This window comes from Mauremys mutica, chromosome 5, assembly GCF_020497125.1.
Source record: "Mauremys mutica isolate MM-2020 ecotype Southern chromosome 5, ASM2049712v1, whole genome shotgun sequence".
In the NCBI taxonomy this organism is placed as follows: Eukaryota; Metazoa; Chordata; order Testudines; family Geoemydidae; genus Mauremys; species Mauremys mutica.
The window spans coordinates 12483249-12503572 of NC_059076.1; the positions used below are offsets into that span (position 1 = coordinate 12483249).

General features: G+C 48.6%; 1 pseudogene; it reads right to left on the reverse strand.

Annotated features, from left to right (window-relative positions):
- Positions 1-5825: 5825 nt before the first annotated feature.
- Positions 5826-19568, reverse strand: LOC123371485 (annotated as a pseudogene).
- Between the last annotated feature and the right edge of the window lie 756 nt (positions 19569-20324).

Genomic DNA, 20324 nt, shown 5'->3' on the forward strand with positions numbered 1-20324 from the left:
CCCCTTTTCCAGCTGAACCTTATTTCCCCGTGGTTCTCTCTTGCAGTGGGTCAGCTGAGTCCTTTTAACCCCCTGGGACTAATCCCCCCCGGCAGCTGTTTGTCCTGGGTTTACCACAACTAGCAAAAGAATTCTTACTGCTTATACCAGTTCCCTAAACAAAATAAGCTATACCAGCAAAAGGATGTTAGTATAACCGCATCTACATGAGCGTTTTTGCTGGCACAGCTGTTATATCAGATAGGGGGCAATTTTTCCACACTACCTACCTAGATAGATAAGCCAACAAAACTTTCAAGTTAGTCAATTCCTTAGAAACAGAAACGTGCCTTACCTTATTGAAGATTTGGTTTGCGGAGGGCCAGCACAGCAAAAACATTGTTTCCAGCTCCCTGTGAGCAGAACAGCAAAAGACAGAAGGACAGTAGGGCTTTTGCCTTCCAGTTTATTCATCCCAGGGATTTCAATGTACCCTAAACCTGGAAAGCGATTGATTTATAGCTTCCCAAGGTCAGAAGGGACATCTAGTTTGATCTCCTGTATAAGATAGGTGCTAGAATGCCCCCAAAATAGTTCCTAGAGCATATATTTTAGAAAAACATCCAATCTGGATTTAAAAATTATCAGGGATGGAGACTTTACCATGGTAAATTGTTTCCATGATTGATTACACTCACCATTAAAAATTTACACCGTATTAAGATGAACCCTGACTCTGGCTGAACTCTCTAAACCTAAACACAAACTGAGCAACTGGTGCTGATTAGACGCATAGGCTAGGTCTATACTAGGAAATGTTTGCAAAAGATTGCTACCATTGCAATGTTAGGAGCCCCAGTGTAGGTAGCTTTCTGGCTCTATCAGCCATTTTCAGCATCAGCTTATTTAAGCGAGCCTAGCTGACACAGTGCTGACACACTTCCTCACATGGCTAACACAGAAATATTAGCAACAGTGGAAACTCTTCTAGACAAGGCCATTCAGAAAAATCTTAAAGGCATTGGGGACTCCTGTTTCTGTTAAGTGAGCATTTTTTTTGGAGTGGGAAGACATGACCAAATTAGTTCCATCATCAAACAACTCTACTGCCTCCCTATGCATTGCAAAATCCAGTTCTAAACTGACCACTTTAACTCATGCCCCTGGGATGCCAATCTCACAGATTTGTCTAGCCCCTCTCCTTTCGCTTTTCACACCTCTTGTTTTAATGTGGTCGCCTCTGCTTCCCTCCGTGCAACTGGGTGCTGCCTGTGAAGGAGGCTTCTCCTTTGCCGTTATTGCCATCTGAAACAGCCTGATTGTATCTCTCTGCCTCTCCAGTTATCCATCTCATTTCAAACAGCTGGTGGAAACATAACTTTTCTCTCTGCTGTTATTGTGTTGTTTAACTCAGCAAAGCAATTTGGGATACAATTTGAATGAAAGAGAGAAAAAAGTAAGGTTTCAGAGTAGCAGCTGTGTTAGTCTGTATCCGCAAAAAGAACAGGAGTACTTGTGGCACCTTAGAGACTAAGAAATTTATTTCAGCATAAGCTTTTGTGGGCTACAGCTCACTTCTTCGGATGCATAGAATGGAACTTAAAAAATTAAGCTGCATAGTGTACCAGTTATTCCTCAAAAATGCCATGTAAGAATCCTTGTGACAATTAGGTGATTTGGAAGCACCATAGAGGGACCCCAACATTTCTCATATGTGATGTAGCGCTATAATATAATAATGAAGTGGTACTTTGTGAAATAAGTTTTAGGTATCTCAGCTCTGCCTTGATATAACCCAGTAAAGGCTTCAGAGCATGATGCAAAATCCATGGATTTGTTGAGCCACTCAGGAGACATCAGAGGACTGAGACACAATGACAATAGGCTCCCACATCAGAAACCCAAAGATGCTAGTGACTTTTCAAGCATTGTTACTATACACCAAGAGAAATACATAGACTCCCTGAACTGGTATAAACCCCAGCACAGACCATGTTTTAAACAACCTCAGGAGAAGGACATGAAACAGAAGTGTAAACACACCTCCTGGGGATCTGTGGCTTACTAAAGCTTTCCTGAGTTTTAGCCACATGGACTTGTCTGGATGGAGGGGCTTTTCTCAGATCACCAGGGCTGCTCTTGCTGACAAGTCCCAAGACTTTATTGTCTGGCCAGGGCATTTCCAGGTCAGGATCCAAATTTCCCCCTTTCTGGGTCCAAGGTATATTTGTTCTGGCAGGCCTTTCAGGAATCATCATGCTGGTAAAGCTGCAGTTTAGTATTTTGGGCCAGCTGACTTGGACTGCGACTCCTGAGGGCAGAGTTGGGCTTGAACTGCCGCCATGCTCCCTGGATGCTAGCGCAATGGGTGTCATTTAAAATACATCTGGGGGAGCAGAGGGAGCCGGCAGCATTTCCAGCCTGGGGCCCAGGGCAGCTGCCAGCTGAGTGTGGGCTGGGACACCAGTGCTAAAGTGAGGCTGGGTACACAGGGAGAGCTGGGAGCCGGCCCTGTGCCCTATAGCTGGGGTTGCTGCGCCCCGCTGGGGCAGAGGGGCAGCCTGGTCTCTGTGCAGGGAAGCCCCACAGGGCAAGCCCCCTCCCTCTTAGGGTGACCCGATGTCCTGGTCCCTCTCACCTTTCTTCTCCCCCATAGCATCAGCTGCCTCTGCCCCTCTCAGCCCCACGCAGTGGGGCTGGGCAGCCGGTGGGGGGCGCTGGCTGGCTGCCTTCTCCGCCCCGCGCACTAAACCCCCTCCATCCCTCCCGCCCCGTGGGAAACTCAGGGGCCCCGTGACGTCCCGAGGGGCTTTTCTGACGTCACGTGGGCAAATACCCAGCACGCAATACAGCCGGGCGCCTTTAGCTGGAGAGGAGCGTCCTGCTTGGGGTGGGCACGGCAGGGCTGCAGGCTGCCGGCTCGCCCCGCTGCGCTCCGGAGTCAGCGATCCGGGCTGCGCGCAACGTGGATCGAGCAGGCTCATCCGTGTGCACTGCCCTGCTGCGTCCACATGATTGTACTGCTGCCAGATCGACATCGCTCACGGGTTGTATCGCTGCAGCCAGTGGCGATCTGGCGCTGTAATCTAGGTGGATCCAGGAATACAGGCTATGTCCAGTGTCGAATCAGCAGTGTAATCCATGTACAAGTGTAATCATGATGTGTGATTCATCAGCATGGTCCATGTGCAATATGGATTCACCACTGTAATCTGTCTGCTGTACTGGAGCTGGTGATTTGGATCTGATCATCTCTTTGCAGGCAGGCAAGAAGAGCATAGCAAGAAGTATTCATTCGTTTTGAGGGTATATATTAATATGTACTATTCTTATTTGATTTTTAGCAAAACAGAACAAAGTGCAGTAACTGCCAATAAAAAATAACAAACTCTTGTAATGTACATATACCAAGAATGTATAATTTGATTTCTTGAAGCATTCTTTTCTAGGGGTACTTTATATTTAAAGAGTAGTGAGACTAGTTAATTGCTGGTGTGTTTAATCAACCCTTTCTCAGTGATTAACGCTACAAAGAACTCACCCAGGGGACACCCCAGAAGGGAACAGTCATGTTATTTGTTAAACTGAGATTTATAATCAAAACTTCTTTGTACAGTGAATACGAATATAATTATAAAGTTAGGAGTGCTCATAATAGTGAGGTAATAATTGGAGATATACCAATCTCCTAGAACTGGAAGGGACCTTGAAAGGTCATCAAGTCCAGCCCCTTGCCTTCACTAGCAGGACCAATTTTTGCCCCAGATCCCTAAGTGGCCCCCTCAAGGATTGAACTCACAGCCCTGGGTTTAGCAGGCCAACACTCAAACCAGTGAGCTCTCTCTCTATATATTCTAGCTGGTAGGCCTCCAGGTTTTCAGAGCAGCATAAGTCAAACAAGGCCAGTCGTTAAGTGTGAAAACGTGCAGTTGAAGATAACCAGTTTAAGTAGCACTTCATCATAAAGACATTTTATTTTCCACTCGTGAACCCTGCTGATATTTTTGCTCACTGCCCTGCTCATTAACAAAACTAGGGGGCAGCCTTTCCTCATGTTAAGCAGCACTTATTTGCAGAAGAGATCCCATTGTGCACCCAGGCACACATTCAAAAGTCCCCACTTGCAAGTGTTCCCCTTGGGGAAGAGGGTTGAAGAAGGAGGCACACGCTGCTTGTTGCATTGGTGAATGGAAGGTGCACAGATACCAGGGTGACAGGAAGGCTACAAGAACCTGAATAGACTAAGCTACACAGGTGAGCAAGCACTTTTCAGTTGTAGAATTTGACTTTGTGTCAGCATAAACTAGAAGAAGGAGAAGTGGTTTTATACAGGAGCTCTCATATTTAGTCAGAATGGGGACCACTTCTTAAGAGAGAACTGGTCGCCCACCTCCCTGGCACTATCCCCTTTATGAGCCACCATTCTCTAGAAAAGCAGCAAAGAATCCTGTGGCACCTTATAGACTAACAGATGTTTTGCAGCATGAGCTTTCGTGGGTGAATACTCACTTCGTCGGATGCAAGTAGGGAAGTATCTAGAGAAATTACAATACTTGATGAATCTGTACATCTACAATTAATACCTTCAAAATCAAGAAAGCCTCCTTTCCCAAACCAAATTCCACTATTTCATTTTTCTCTTCATTGAATTTCCCCAGCACCTCCCTCCCCACCAAGCTACCTCTCCCCTCCTGTTTGCCCCACTCCCTTGTTAAAGTGTCTTACTGAGCAATTGTCTGGCTTCAGCCTCACTGGTGGCTTTGGTTGTCTTGGTGACATGTTGCTCTTTTCCCAGTAATGACTATAGGTGCCTCTTCCCTTAGAGTTTTAGAAGCTTCTTGTGAAAGCTGTGAGGTTTGCCCTTCCATCGTTCCAGCTGTTTTTACAAGGCGAGCCAGATGTAGAGAAGGACCAACCAAGAGCTCTATCTATGGACCAGAGTTTGCAAACTGTTGCATTACAGCATTGGCTGAATAAACAGTGGTCAAAAAGTCAGCTAGATATGCCCAAATGGTGGTATCTTCATGCATCTGAATCATTCAGGTCTAGATGACTTATGAGGAGAGGCTGAGGGAACTGGGATTGTTTAGTCTGCAGAAGAGAAGAATGAGGGGGGATTTGATAGCTGCTTTCAACTACCTGAAAGGGGGTTCCAAAGAGGATGGATCTAGACTGTTCTCAGTGGTAGAAGATGATAGAACAAGGAGTAATGGTCTCAAGTTGCAGAGGGGGAGGTTTAGGTTGGACATTAGGAAAAACTTTTTCACTAGTAGGGTGGTGAAGAACTGGAATGGGTTACCTAGGGAGGTAGTGGAATCTCCTTCCTTAGAGGTTTTTAAGGTCAGGCTTGACAAAGCCCTGGCTGGGATGATTTAGTTGGGTTTGGTCCTGCTTTGAGCAGGGGGTTGGACTAGATGACCTCCTGAGGTCCCTTCCAACCCTGAGATTCTATGATTCTATGAGATCTTCAAAGGTAGTTAGGTGCTTAATTCCTTTTCATTTCAAGGGACTGGGAGCTAGGTGCCTAAATAACTTTGAGGATCTGGGCTTGAGTCCTTTGCCTCACTTGAACCTGGCCAGCACTCAAAGTTTAACATAAAAGAAGGGGGGGGGGCGTGGTGGGGCTAACCATAGAACAAGGAGCCTTCCCTGCTACTCAGACCCTATATGGAATCCGAGCCCTGGTCTACACACAGCCCCTGGTTCGAACTAGGGTACGCGAATTCAGCTACGTGAATAACGTAGCTGAATTCGAACTACCCTAGTTCGAATGACTTACCGTCCAGACGCCGCGGAAGCGAACTCCGCGGCTCCAAGGTCGACTCCGGCAACTCCTCCTGCCGCGGTGGAGTACCGGAGTCGACCGCGGCGCTTCCGGAGTTCGAACTATCGCGTCTAGATCAGACGCGATAGTTCGAACTCCGAGAAGTCGAACTCGCCGCGTCGACCCGGCGGGTAAGTATAGACGTGGCCCTAGACTCTTGGAACAATTCCTCTGCTCTGGAGTGTAACTGCACCATGGTCTAGATGGCCCAAGACTCCGGGTTCAAGTGTCTGACCATCACCAGGGCACAGACACTTCTCAGTGTACTACTTCTAGTTGAAGAAAGGAGGTGGGGGGGGGGGAAGCTATTCTCAACAGAAACGACAGAGAACCGTGTATTAGAACTACAGCACTAAGATGCCAGGCTCCTTCAGATCTCTGTTCGGAACTGCAGGTTGGTCCCAGCCATTTTCCTCTCGTAATCTTCATTGAATGTCTCATTCTGGGCCACAGTAAAGTGATTCTTCCAGTCCCCAGCAATCCCTGAAACAAAACAAAACAAAAAGACAGTGAATGAAACAGCAGAGCTCTTGGTGAAGCAAGAGAACTCCCAGTGGTGGAAATGCAATAGAAAAAGAGTATCAAGAAAACACTAATGGTCTAAATTCTACTCTCAGTTACATTCTTTTCTCTGGCTCAGGGGTTCTCAAACTGGGGGTCATGACCCCTCAGGGGGTCACAAGGTTATTACATGGGGGGGTCATGACCTGTCAGCCTCCGCCCCAACCCCACTTCACCTCCATCATTTATAATAGTGTTAGATATTTAAAATGCGTTTTTAATGTATAACGAGGGTCACACACAGAGGCTTGCTATGGGGAAGGGGTCACCAACACAAAAGTTTGAGAACCACTGCCTCAAGCTCCAAAAGATTTGTGAGGGTGTAACTGAGAATTTGAACCTCGATCTATTAAGTGAATACATTTTTCTGTGCATCACAAACAAAAATATAGTTAAACTGAATGTTCATTGGATAAAAACTCCTAACAGCTTAACACTTTGAGCACCTTTTCCATATAATGAGCACAAAAAGGCATCAAGAAAAATGCTGGTGTCCAGGATAACGAATTGATAAAAAGAGCAGACTTTGAAAAAAATGTTTTGGTAGCAATTAGCTTTTAACTGGAAATTAGTCACTGGAAAATTGGTGAACTGAAATATTGTATTGGTCAATTTGCTAACAGTTTGTGGAAGCACTGGGTGGATGCCAGAGAAAGCAAACCAGCTAACCAGATCCTGCATTCCATATTGATTGTTTTAAACATAGTTTTAGTATGGAAATTATTCCCTCTCACCTATATTATTATTAGTAAACATGTTTATTACGGTAGTGTCCAGGGAACAGCAAAACTGGGTCCCCATTGTGCTAGGCGCTGTACACACAGAGTAATAAAGAGGCTTAGTCCCAAATGGTGCACGCTGTATCATTCTGTCTTGTGGCAGAGCTCCGGCTTTGCCTCAGGGGGTCCTGCGCTTCTAGGCGGTTAGGGCTGGCCTCAGAGGTTTGCTGTGACCCTCAATTGAGCCTCTCTCCCCTCCTAGAGAGGAGGGTTACAGCTTACTGAGCCACCTTCAGCATCGGTCAGTCAATGGGTTTGGTGTCAGAGCCCTCTTGACTCCCTGTCTTCCTACTCAGGGAGCGCTTTTGTAGAGGTGTGGAGAGGGTTGGGGGAACCCAGGCCCACCCTCTTCTCCAGGTTCCAGCCCAGGGTCCCTAATGGCACCAGCAACAGGTAGTTTTCCTACACTACCGGAGCTATAGCCCTTCCCTGGGCTACTTCCCCAAATGGCCCCTCCTAGCACCCCCCTTGGTACCTGACCACGCTTGTTCTCCAGGGTCTCTTACTGCACACCTTCATTCTCCCCATCTTCTCACAACACACCTGCTTACTCCCACCTCCTACCAGCCAACCTCAGTGAGGGGGCTTCCTTTTAAACTAACCCGAGCCGGTTCTAAATGGGCTTCAGGTGACCTGATTAGCCTGTTTCCCTTGATTGCTTCTAATCCGTTCTTAATTGGTTCCAGGTGTCTTACGGAGTCTGCCTGACTTAATTGCTTCTAGCACCTTCCTCACTGCTCTGAGGCAGACCCTGCCCTGATCACTCAGGGAACAGAATAGTATTCAGCCAGTGTCCGGTATGTTTTCCTTCTACCAGACTCCTGCACCCAACTGGTCTGGGTCTGTCACAATCTGCACTCCTCCCTTTGGTTCTATTTTTATTTTTCCTCAGTTGTCTCCTGTGGCCAACGTGCTTCTTTGCTTTTCTTTTTCTAGTGACTGTGAGGCATGACAAAGATATCATATGGGGACGTGGGGTTTTAGGGTCAAATTTTGAAAGACCGTAGCTCCCATTTAGGCACCGAAAAAAGTGGCCAGATTTTCGGAAGGGTTTAACACGCCGCAGCTCCCGTTGTTCTCAGTGGGAGCCGCTGGATGCTCGGCACTTCTGAAAAATCCAGTCACTTCGTTTTGATGTTTAACTGGAGCCGAACTCTTGAAAATCTGGCTCAGTTGCCCCCATTTAGTCAAAGATCAAGTTGTAAACAGGTAGCAGCAGCAGCGTGCAGGCTTCCGCAATGCCACTCTGCTCTGTTCTTCGGGTGACTACTTCTAGGGGTGAGAGTGTCGTTCAGTCTCCATGTCGTTCAGTCTCGCTTTCCTGAGACTGGGATCGCTAATTAGTGTCTTCTGTCAAGGCATCTGTGAGATATAAACACCTATCCACTAGAAACGGTACCACCAACCTGTTTTACACAAGCCACTGAAAAGCTATCAGATATAAACATGACCACCTTTCTGGGTAGCGTACGAAGGAAAACTGGATGAAAAAGTATCTTCCTGTTACTATTGTGGAGAAGAAAAATGGTTGCTAGTGCCTGTGCGAATCCTTACCTTTACGCATGAAAGGGGAGATGCTTTGATCCATAACATCCTTTGGGATCATCTTATAATTTGTGGTGGGATTCTCTTTCATCATTTCAAATGAAGTGTGATAGACGATCCTGTCCAGAACCTCTTCCTTCAGATCCTTCCCCAGGAAATGCATCACCTTGCGAATTTCACGCTTTGGATCCTACAGAAAAACAAGTGGCACTTCAGGTGGTGGGACCCAGTGGCTCAACTAGTCAGGTTACCACCATGTAACACGGTGAAAGTCTAGAACTTTTATGAGATGCCAGCAACCTTAGTTGTTCCACTGTATCAAAACTAATATCCAGCAACCCATCAATACATTTCATCAACCTTGCACCCAATTCTTACACCCTTTCCCAAAATAGAAAGGAGATTAATAGCCCAAAAAGAAAAAAACCCTTCTTTGTCTCCCTCCCTAGCATTAGCACATTGCACAGGCCAGCTTAATTCTGGCTCTATCTAACTTTTGAGTACTTGGCTTTGCAACCCAAATAATGTTATTTTAACATAGTTTTTTGGGGGGTGCAAGATGTGTAGAGAGAGAGAGACCAAGACTGGTCTGTAACTCACCAGTCCCATCACTTTATTTAGAAAGTGATGCAGACGGCCACTCCAGAGGGACCCTCATTTCAGCCACATCTTCCCCAGCCACGCACAGAATTCTTAGGGCCAGATCCGCAGCTGCTGCAGCCCTAACGACTACACCAGTGGAACTCTGCTGATTTAAGGACCCGGCCCTTGCTCTCAAACTTCACTTCCTGTTCTTCAGCAATACGTGGATGCTAAGCTTCAGGATAACCCAGCTCCAAATACTAGCCCATATTACTGTTACTTGGGAAGGTAGTGATTCATTCCATTTCGTGTGGTTCAAAGCTATAGTTGGGATGTTTATCCAAATCTCTCTGGTACGGAAATCACCCAAGATCAGGCTCTCATGAGATTTCTGGTACTGCTGGGTTGGAAATACCCAATTCCTCTCCCAGCTAAAACCAGGAATTCCAGAGTGAAATGAAAGGGAACAGGAACAACTGTTCTTTTTCAAATCCCCATCTAAGGTTCACTTTGGGCCTGAGCAAGAGGTTAAGTCACTTCTAGACTAGCTCCCCCATCTTTAATTATATGCTTCCCTAACTTCCCCCTCCCCTTCCTGCCTCTTAATAAATGTGCTACCTCAGCATTTTTAAATGAGAGGGGTAAAAGTCTCTTTAAAGAAAGGAGCTCTCTTTTGGTGCTTGCTCTTCAAGAGAAGCACTCCCACAAGCCTGAACTCCAGCATGGGCAAGAGGCTTTGGGAAAGCAAAATGGCCCAGTGGTTAGGGCACTAGCTTGGGACTCAGGACACCTGGATTCAGTTCCTTGTTCCGCCACACACTTCCCGTGTGACCCTGGGCAAGTCACTTAACCTCTTTATGCCTCAGCTCCGTAAAAATGGGGAATAGCAGCACTGACCTCCCTCACAGGGGTGTTATGAGGATAAATCCATTTGATATCATGAGGCTCATGATAAATCTAGACACATTTCTAGATAAGGGAGAATAAGTGGGGAAGGAGGGAGCTCAGGGGTAGTATTAGCGCCAGCCAAAGCATTTAACGAGTCACAGTCTGGCCCTTTTACTCATGGTGGACCGCACTACCCTAGAGAGAGAAATTCTCTTCAGGACAGCCAGACTGCTCTTCAGATGGACATTGCACAGTAGGGTAAGGCATTCAACAGGTGTCAGATTCGTTGCCTCCATCCTGGTGTGTGTGGAGTGGCCCTTCAAGTGGGTACCTCTTGCCCTCTCACCTCTTTCATGTCCTCATAGAACAGGTATAAAATGGGATGGTCCTTTCTCTTCTCCCACCAGCCTTTCACATGGTCATACCAGGAACCATACGCAACTAAACTTAGAGAAAAAGGCACACACACAAATACTCTTAGTAACATGAGCGTGTCAGGTCCCTGGGGGTCATGTTCTCTTTTGGCTCAATGCCACTGAAATGCATTGTGTGTGCAATTACTATGACATCACGTGTAAATTGGGTAACTGGGCACAAACCACCAGTTGCAGCTATTCGCCTACACTAGGTCAAATTCTTTGTCCCTTTGGTTCCACTGTCAGGTTAGAATCTTCATCTATTATTTTATGTGACTAGAGCAGAAACTAGATATTAACAAACACTTATATAAATACAGCTTAGGGCCAGATCCCAGCGGGTACTGGCATACTTTCAATGAAGTCAATCCACAGCTGGTGTAAATCAGCGTAGCTTCATTAAAGAAAATGGGCCAGATCCTTAGCTAGTGTAAATTAGCCATACACCTCTACCTCGATATAACGCCACCTGATATAACACAAATTCGGATATAACGCGGTAAAGCAGCACTCCGTGGGGGGGCAGGGCTGCACGCTCTGGCGGATCAAATCAAGTTCGATATGACGCGGTTTCACCTATAACGCGGTAAAAAATTTTGGCTCCCGAGGACAGCGTTATATCGAGGTAGAGGTGTAGCTCCCTTGAAGTCAATGCATCTATGCTGATTTACAGCTGCTGAGGATCTGGCCCTACGTTATAGTTATATAAGGTCTGGGCCAGTGGCCGCATTGCTATGCAGATTCCCCAACCACTGCTCCCTCTGAAGGGGAGCACAGATGCAGTGGAGGCTACTCAAACTCTCTGGTCTACTAGGAAAATTCCCTCCCTCAGTTCTCACTGCATTTCCTAGTATACAGAGAGTACATTGAAAGGCACAGCATCCAATTTTTCCACCAAGAGGCAGAACCTGGCCTGGAGAAATTCACCTGCAGTTGCAAGTCTCTTTTCCTTTATGCTTCAAGCAGCATCAATTTAAAACCTCAGGAACATGAATTGCTAACAGATGTCAGTCTCACCTCTGCCTGCCATGTATTTCTCAATGTATTGCTCCCACGTGCCGGGGTCTGGATGCAGCTTGTTCATCAGGTCAAAATGGTAGAAGGAGACAGCTACATCTTTGGCATTTCGGGCAACATAGATCATCTGTGGCAGGAAGAAGAGAAGAATCCATGTTGCCTCGGTGTCCTTGAGTTCTGAGTGGCTCTAGACTTGGATTTTCAGAGGTGCCTAAGGGAGTTGGGTGCCTAATTGCCTTAGTCTCCTTTCAAAATCCCAGCCCTACTGCAGGGGATCCAAACTGTGGCTCAAGGCCCAAATTAAAGCTGCAGGGACTGGAAGCGCCCCTGGACACTGTGGTCTGAGAGTAGTGCACCATGGACTGGGCATGGGAATGGAAGCTACAGGAGCTCTAATCCTGGCTCGGACACTAGCTTTTCCACTGGCTCTGTGGTCTTGGGTCGAGCTCTCTGTTTCTCAGCTTCCCCGTCTGTAAAAACGGGGAAAACAACACCACACATTTCTGCCAGTGTAACCTAGTGCACAGGCCCCGCAGGGATGGAAACTCTGGCAGTACTAGTACTCCACTAGCGGAACAACAAGCGGTCAGCACAACTGCCAAAGGGAGTGGTGTTTGCCAAGGAGGGATTGTGACCAGGATGCCTGGGGGATTAGTTAAGTTAAGTGCATCCCCCTGGGAACCTCCTACAGAGCCCGAGTCGCAGGTTAAACCAGCCTACCTCTGAAGGATGGAAACAATGCGATCCCGATGTGCCCTGCCCTTGGGGCACATCGTCCTACTCCCCTGGGTGTAGCAGTCAGTGGGTCTGCTCCCATGTGTATTCAGACATAGCCATTCATATCGTGGCAAAATACATCATGCCCTGCAGGGCCAACATGGCTACAGAGGAGTGAGCTGGATTGTACTCTGGCTCTCATACCATCAGGCGGAACTGTTAGTTGAGTTGCAATTGCAAGACCACATTTACCCCCCAGTTATGGGTGGGTAACCTCATTGAAGACAATGGGGATTGCCCAGGAAACAGTATTTTAAGACAATGGGTGTTGCACAGATGTTGGTGGTGATGGCAAAATTTGCTTTCCAGGATCTTTGTTATTGATGGTGATGTATGAGCCAGGAAGAACCCAGTCTGATTGTCAGATCCCAGGGGGAGCCTGCAAAGCTGAAGGCTGGAAAAACACTCAACTAAAGGTACTGGAATCCCATGAGGCCAATTTTAATGGGACTGGACATCCAGATCCCTTAGGGATCTTTGAAAATCTCAGCCTAACTATGAATACAAACTTGCAGCCCAATGTTGTAAAGGTAAAGCTGCAAAAATGCTGCTCTAGGTAAATATCACCATGGAAACTCACAATTAAACCTCTTCCCACTGGAGAAAAGAGTCAGTGGGTAAAAATGAGGAAGAGGAACCTGGCGGAGGGTGGGACTACCATGAGTATTCTGTGTGCTCAAGGCACACGATACTTCCCCTATCATCCTATTGTCCAGAAGGTCTGAGTTCCCAGCTACTGGTTACCTTGCAGCCATTTTCCCAGAAGGACATTGGAAGGAGCTGGACTGGGAGGTGGGTTTTCACTAAACGAGGAGATGACTTCTCGGCCAGTTTCTCTGTACCTGGTAAGCAGAGGTTCAAAGGGATCATTGATGCCGCTAGAGAAGGCATTAAAGGTAACATTTCCAAAAGCACCCAAATCTCACTGAAAGTCAGGAACCGAACCTAGATCTTCTGAGTCTTAGGCCAGTGCTCTAACCATAATCCCTTCTTTCCTCTCCTGAGCTGCAAGCCAGCCACACAGAATCATTGACCTTTTTGTCTGGAATCACCCGACACTAGTCCTACGTTTACCTGGTGGCATCTTTCCAGGGGCAGCAAATTCCAACATGGGCACTTTGTTGAAAATTGCATCCCTCTTGCATTTGTCAGGATCTCCATCGTTCAGAATCATGTCCACAATTTCACTCATCCATGTAGTGCCTGGAAAGAAGCATTAATCTGTAGTCAAACATGATAGTGTGCCAGCGTTGTCAAATGCAGGTACTGATGGCAAGCGGCTCACTCCACAGCTCTTTTTGTGGCAGGCCTGCAAGCTATGCCACCACACCCATTTTCAGGGATGGCGAGAGGCCTCTCCTAGGCCAACACAACTGCTAGTTGATTTTCCATTGTTATGTTTTTGATGGGCGTCATCACTGTGCTCAGCAGCTGCCTACACGACACAGGAGAAGACATGGTTGCAGCCCCGAGGGGAGTTTACCATTTATATAATGCACCACACTGGCCTATCCCAGCTAATGTGGGACAAGAGAGATGCTGCTGCCCCCTCTCACATCCCAATGCTGGCCTTCAACATCTTAATTTCCCCTCTTCTAACCCCTGCCGGCTTCCCTATGAGCTAGTGCAGCAGAGCTGCTTGTGCTACAATCCTCCAAGCTATGCCATAGAGTCACAGCAAGGTTTGCCGACTGTGACTGGTTCCTTGCTGGAATGGTAGGTGATCTCTGTTTGGAAAGATGAATCAGTAATTTGAACTCTGAGCCCTTCTGGCTCACAACCATTTAAACCATCCACAGCATAATGGAGAAAATCCAGACCTTTAATTCCACCTCTTCTGAGCCTGCTGCTTTGTTTATGCTTAAAGTAAAATAAACAAACCACTCAAAATAAACCTATCAATTCAAGGGCCAGATTCTGCCGGTGTTGCTTACATTTAATATTACTTCACTCTGGGAGCTATCCCCGGCAGGAAAGTGCTAATCAGCATGAGGGACAGTGACAGAAACTGCTGCCAAAAACAGTAAAAATTAATTAAGTAAATAAATAAGACATTATTGGTCAGATGGCAAATGAACTGCCTGAGATTGCTCAGAATTCACCCGTCCCTGGAACCAAAGACCTTTTACTTGTTAAATGATTCATGGGTGCCTCAATTTCCCTCTTCTTCTATAGCACCTGGGCTCTAAGGCGCTGCACTGCGGTGATCACAGTTTGTGCATCGGTCTCCCTCCTTAATCAACCAGAACAACTCTAAGTATCCCAGGACCTGACCTTAGTGACTCCACAAAGTCTCCAGCCCCTTACAACTGAATAGTGTTATACTGGAAACAAACATTAATAAATCGACCTAACGCAGCTTATGTCAGCCTAACTTTGTAGTGTAGACCAGGCCTGAGTCTCCAGCCTAGCAAGGCACATCACCAAACACTAGGACAGCCCAAGAAAATACACCTCTACCCCAATATAACGTGACCCGATATAACACAAATTCGGCTATAACATGGTAAAGCAGTGCTCGGCGGGGCCGGGGGGAGGGGGGGGGAACGCGGGGCTGCGCAGTCCGGTGGATCAAAGCAAGTTCAGTATAACCCGCGGTAAGATTTTTTGGCTCCCCAGGACAGCGTTATATTGAGGTAGAGGTGTACTATGTTAAGTTTGTCCCTTTACATTCTGGGGGAGGGGACGTGCCCATCCATCTCCCTGTGACTGCATGGTGCCTGGGTATTGCTCTTTCAGATGCTGGAGGCCATAGAAAGATAATTTCAGAAAGGAACCAATCCCAGTCCAGAAGGGTTTGGCATTACATTTGATGTGATCATTTCCAGCAGGGCCGGCTCTGGCTTTTTTGCCGCCCCCAAGCAAAAAAAAAAAGTGTGGGGGGGGTGGCCGGAGCGGCAAAGCAGGGGGAAAAAACAAACAAAAACACAGCGCGGCCGGAGTGGCAAAGTGGGAGGGGGGGTAACCATGCGGCTGGAGTGGCAAAGCAGGGGGGGGAGGAAACACGGCGCGGCCGGAGCCGCAAAGCAGGGGGGACGGGACCGTGCGGCTGGAGCGGCAAAGCAGGGGGGGGGGGAACAGTGTGGCTGGAGCGGCAAAGCGGGAGGGGAAACCCGGCACGGCAGGAGCGGCAAAGCGGGGGGGAAACACGGCGCGGCTGGAGCGGCAAACCCGGGGGGCGTAGCAACAGGGTGGCTGGAGCGGCAAAGCAGGAGGGGCGGGACAACGGTGCGGCTGGAGCGGCACAGCGGGGGCGGGGGAACGGTGCGGCTGGAGCGGCAAAGCGGGGGGGGGGGAAACACGGCACGGCGGGAGCGGCAAAGCGGGGGGGGAAAACACGGCACGGCTGGAGCGGCAAAGCGGGGGGGGAAACACAGCGCGGCTGGAGCGGCAAAGCGGGGGGGGAAACACGGCGCGGCTGGAGCGGCAAAGCGGGGGGGAAACACAGCGCGGCTGGAGCGGCAAAGCGGGGGGGGAAACACGGCGCGGCTGGAGCGGCAAAGCGGGGGGGCGGAGGAACAGTGTGGCTGGAGCGGCAAAGCGGGAGGGGCGGGGGAACGGTGCGGCTGGAGCGGCAAAGCGGGGGCGGGGGAACACGGCGCAGCCAGCAGAGCAGGGTTAAAAAACAAAACAAAAAAACCCTGCCGGGCGACTGGAGCCAGGGTGCAGGGGGACTCCCTGTGCTGCAGAGTGCGCGCCCGGTCTAGTGGAGGGGAGGAGGAGGGAGCGGGGGGGAGAGAGAGAAGGGGGACAGCCAGTGCGTCAGCAGGGCGCTCGCCACGCGGCCCCAACCCCCGCGCCGCCTGCCGGGAGGGCTCCGCTCCGCTCCGGTCAGCGGGGAGGGAAGGACGCGGGCTGCCTGCCGAGTTTGCTGCAGGGCGCGCCCCTCCTCCGCCCCCTACAGGGCAGCCAGAGCAGCAAACAAACAAAAAAAAACCCAAAAAAGCGGCCGTGCCGCCCTAGGTTTGGGTGCAATGCCGCCCCATAGAATCTGCCGCCCCAAGCACGAGCTTGCTCAGCTGGTGCCTGGAGCCGGCCCTGGTTTCCAATGAGCGAAATGTAGGCTGGGAGCTGTGAAATACTGGAAAGGCTCCTTGGCATTCTTGCTCATTATTGTTAGCAACAGCTGTGACTAAGTGGAGCTGCTTAGCTTTCACAAGGGGAGTATGATGGGGTTTAAGGGACCCCCCCTACATTTCCAGGACCAAAGGACTCATTGTGGCTCCTAATCCTGAAAGCCATGAAAACTCACCAGATTTGGGGTACGTGGCTATCACGATGTCATCTGGCCTGCTCTGGAAGTTGTCAATCCTTTCCCAGTGGTAGGAAAATGCGCAGACCATTGGAATGTCATGGACTATCCTCCAGTCCTGCCGAAGGTAATCTTCTGGTGAAGTCATGCTGGGGGGGAGAGTTCAACAGAGTATAACTGGAGGGGAGAAAATGGGAGAGCAGCTGGCCAGGAAGCTCAGTTATGTTCCCAGTACTCCCAGACACTCAGTTGAGTGTGGTGGGATATTTCTTTTTTTTTTTTTTTTTTGCAGTAGCTGGCCAGTCCCTTTCCAACTGTTTAATAGTGCGTGCCCTTGGCTATGTTTCCATTGAAAACTGAGGCAGCCAAGGAATTTCTGATGAGCACACACTGTACCACATTACATAACAGACAGCAGCAGACAGCAGCATGCTTCAAAAGAGTTTGTTGCTCAGCTACTGACTCCTTTGTCACCACAAAGGTGTACAGGGGGGTGGAGGTGGGGGGTGTGCAGACGTCTGATGTGCATGCAGGCTCTCTCAGATCTCTCTCTTCTTTGGGGCAGAGGCTGACTTTCTACGTGTTTGTACAGCTCCTAACGCAATGGAGCCCTGAATTTAATCAAGGTCTCTAACTGTTACCATGATAAAAATAATATTAATCATTTCTTGTAACAGCCCTTTCTCAGGCGAGACCACTGGATTAATTCAGGCTGCATCCGAGTGCTTTCATCAAGCAAAAATGTGGAGAGTCCAGTGCTCCAGATTTATTACTTACATATGCTGGGCACATTCTAAAGGCCAGGCCCAGTGCCAGTAACTTCAGCCACCAGGGATGTAGTGTTACACCCTAGGAATGCAGGTCCTGGAGTGAGTTATTGCTCCAGACTCAAGGGTACGTCTACGCAGCAGTTAAACACCCATAGCTGGCCTGTGTCAGCTGAGTCAAGCTTGCAAGCTTGGGCTGTAAAACTGCAGTGTAGCTGTTTGGGCCTGGGCTGGAGCCCTCCCCATCATGGGCTACCAGAGCATGGGTTCCAGCCCGAGTCTAAATGACTGCAGTTTTACAGCCCTGCGGCCGAGTCCCCTGAGCCCAACTCAGCTGACATGGGCCAGCTGCGCGTGTTTAACTGCTGCGTAGCCCTATCCCAAGGAAAGAGGAAGGACTCCAGGAAAGCATGAGACCTGGGTGCAGGCACTTTCATGGCCCAAGTTAGGCCAACACCAAGCGCTTTTGAAAATCTCACGACATGCATTTTGTGAAATCTGCAGTTCAAAACTATTAAGTCCTAAAAAGAGAGAACTTATCTGCAGCAAGTCAAGTAACCACGTTCTATGACCCCATAACTAGTTAATAATAAAACTTTCAGCCGAGCAGGGCAGCAGGGCTGCAAGCACCATGACCAGAAGGAACACACAGCACTCTCATTCACTGATTGAACAATAAACTTTAAGCAGTAAGGAAATCTCATTAGTTCCAGTTAGTGATAATGGCAGACTTTGATACTACTTGGGTGTATGGGGAATCACTGTTCTTCAGCCAGCTTTGAAGCACTCTCAAATGACAGGCAGTGTCAACTCTAATTAGCCTTCTGAACCCTCCTCATTCCTGCCAACACACAAGGCAGGAGAGGAAAGTTCAGTTTTGTCTCTTCAGACCTCATTTTCCTCTGAAAAGAGCAAATGAAGAATATTTTAGCTGCTGCTCAGAAATAGTCACATTTTAGAAGCTGCTGAGCAAAGGAATTTTAGAATCATAGAATCTCAGGGTTAGAAGTCATCTAGTCCAACTCCCTGCTCAAAGCAGGACCCATCCCCAGACAGATTTTTGCCCCAGTTCCCTAAATGGCCCCCTCAAGGGCTGAGCTCATAACCCTGAATTTAACAGGCCAATACTCAAACCACTGAGCTATCCCTCCCCCCTTGTCTTTAGAGAAAGGCAAATAAAGATGCTGTAAACTAGCAAATAATTGACCATTGTGAGTCTTAAATTCATATGTAAATCACCAGGCAATTCATAATCCTGCCCTGCTCTCCTTTTACAAAACCTAAGCTTGGAGTCTGCAACACTGACCATTTCTGAGGTCCCAGACTAAAATGAGTCAAGTGTTGAAGCCCCAATAAAATTATAGACCCATTTTATAATGGTGCATCCAGTCCAGGGCTGGCTCCAGACCCCAGCGCGCCAAGCGTGCGCTTGGGGCGGCGTGCCGCGGGAGGGTGGCAGGCGGCTCCGGTGGACCTCCCGCAGGCATGACTGCAGAGAGTCCGCTGGTCCTGCGGCTTCGGTGGAGCATCCGCAGGTGTGCCTGCGGGAGGTCCTCCGGAGCCGTGGGACCAGCGGACCCTCTGCAGGCACGTCTGCAGGAGGTCCACAGGAGCCGCGGGACCGGCGACCGCCAGAGCGCCCCCCGCGGCATGCCGCCCTGCTTGGGGCGGCACAATTCCTAGAGCCGCCCCTGATCCAGTCATACTCTTCCCCAATGCACTCAGCTCCTCTTCCATGCTCTTAAAGGGGGAAATCACAAGCCTGTGCCTTGAACATTCTGGTCTGGAAAGCTTGCAGTGTCAAATCCTACTAAAAATGCCCAGGTTTCTTCCTGGATGTGTATCCCACCAGTCCTAGACAGGCTGCTCTGCCTGGCTGTTCGCTCCGACAACAGAACAGACAGACAAACTCCTAACAGTCACAGGCCAAAGAGCTGAAGTCTGAATTTACCTTTCTCCTCTGGCGGTGCTGCTCTTGTAGGCAGAAGGAAAGGCTGTATGTAAATGTGCATGATCTGTACAAGGAGATTGTGAAAGTATTGGGGCGGGCTCAAAGCCCTCAGGAACCAAGGGAAACACAACCTCCCAGTTCTATGAACAGTGTCTTGGAGAGGGAGGAGCTTGGGATAAGAGACAAGCTCTGCGGAAGGCCAGGGCGGAATACATTCAGCTTGCTGAGAGGCTTCACAATGAGGCCAACTGGAAAAGGCAGGAGGCCAGGGTCACCATGTCCCCATGGCTATTCCAAGAGCAGTGAGGAATGCAAGTGTTTCTTCTGGGTCAAGATCGTATTCAGGAGTAGGCGACGCATGCGACTGCCTGGGTTGCCAGGCTTGAGGGGCGCTGGGTGCTGGGAAAATAGAATGTTTGAAGTGAAATGTTGTGGATTCATTTTTAACTAACCTCCTAGAATGTTCTGGACCTTTGTAGAAGTTCATGGAATCTTCCAGACTTTCTCAGAACCACATTTTCCTTGAACCTCCTAGAGTGTTATCAGCCATGGCCCACAGGTATATAAGGGGTGGGGCGTTGCCAGTCAGTCAGTGAGATATGAGAATGAAGTGAAGCGAAGTGAGAGCCCAGCTGCAATATTGTGAAAGTGTATTTGTGTTTTAAGAGTTGAAGAGTCTAAGTAGCAACTAATAAAGGGCATATTTAATGAGACACCAGAGATATCTATCAAACCCCTATCTGTGCAACAATATAAAAGAAATACCGTTACTTCTCTTGCCATGCATAATATGTAATGTTTGATGACTTTTTAAGACTTTTGCTGTCCCTAATGCTGTCTGTTTTCCCCCATAGAAAATAAAAGATGTCCCAAAAAAAGCCTTCAGGAGCTCAGTATTGGGCTCAGTATTGCAGCAAGGTGCAAATGTGATGGGAACATAGGCGCTGACTCCATGGGTGCTCCAGGGTTGGAGCACCCATGGGGAA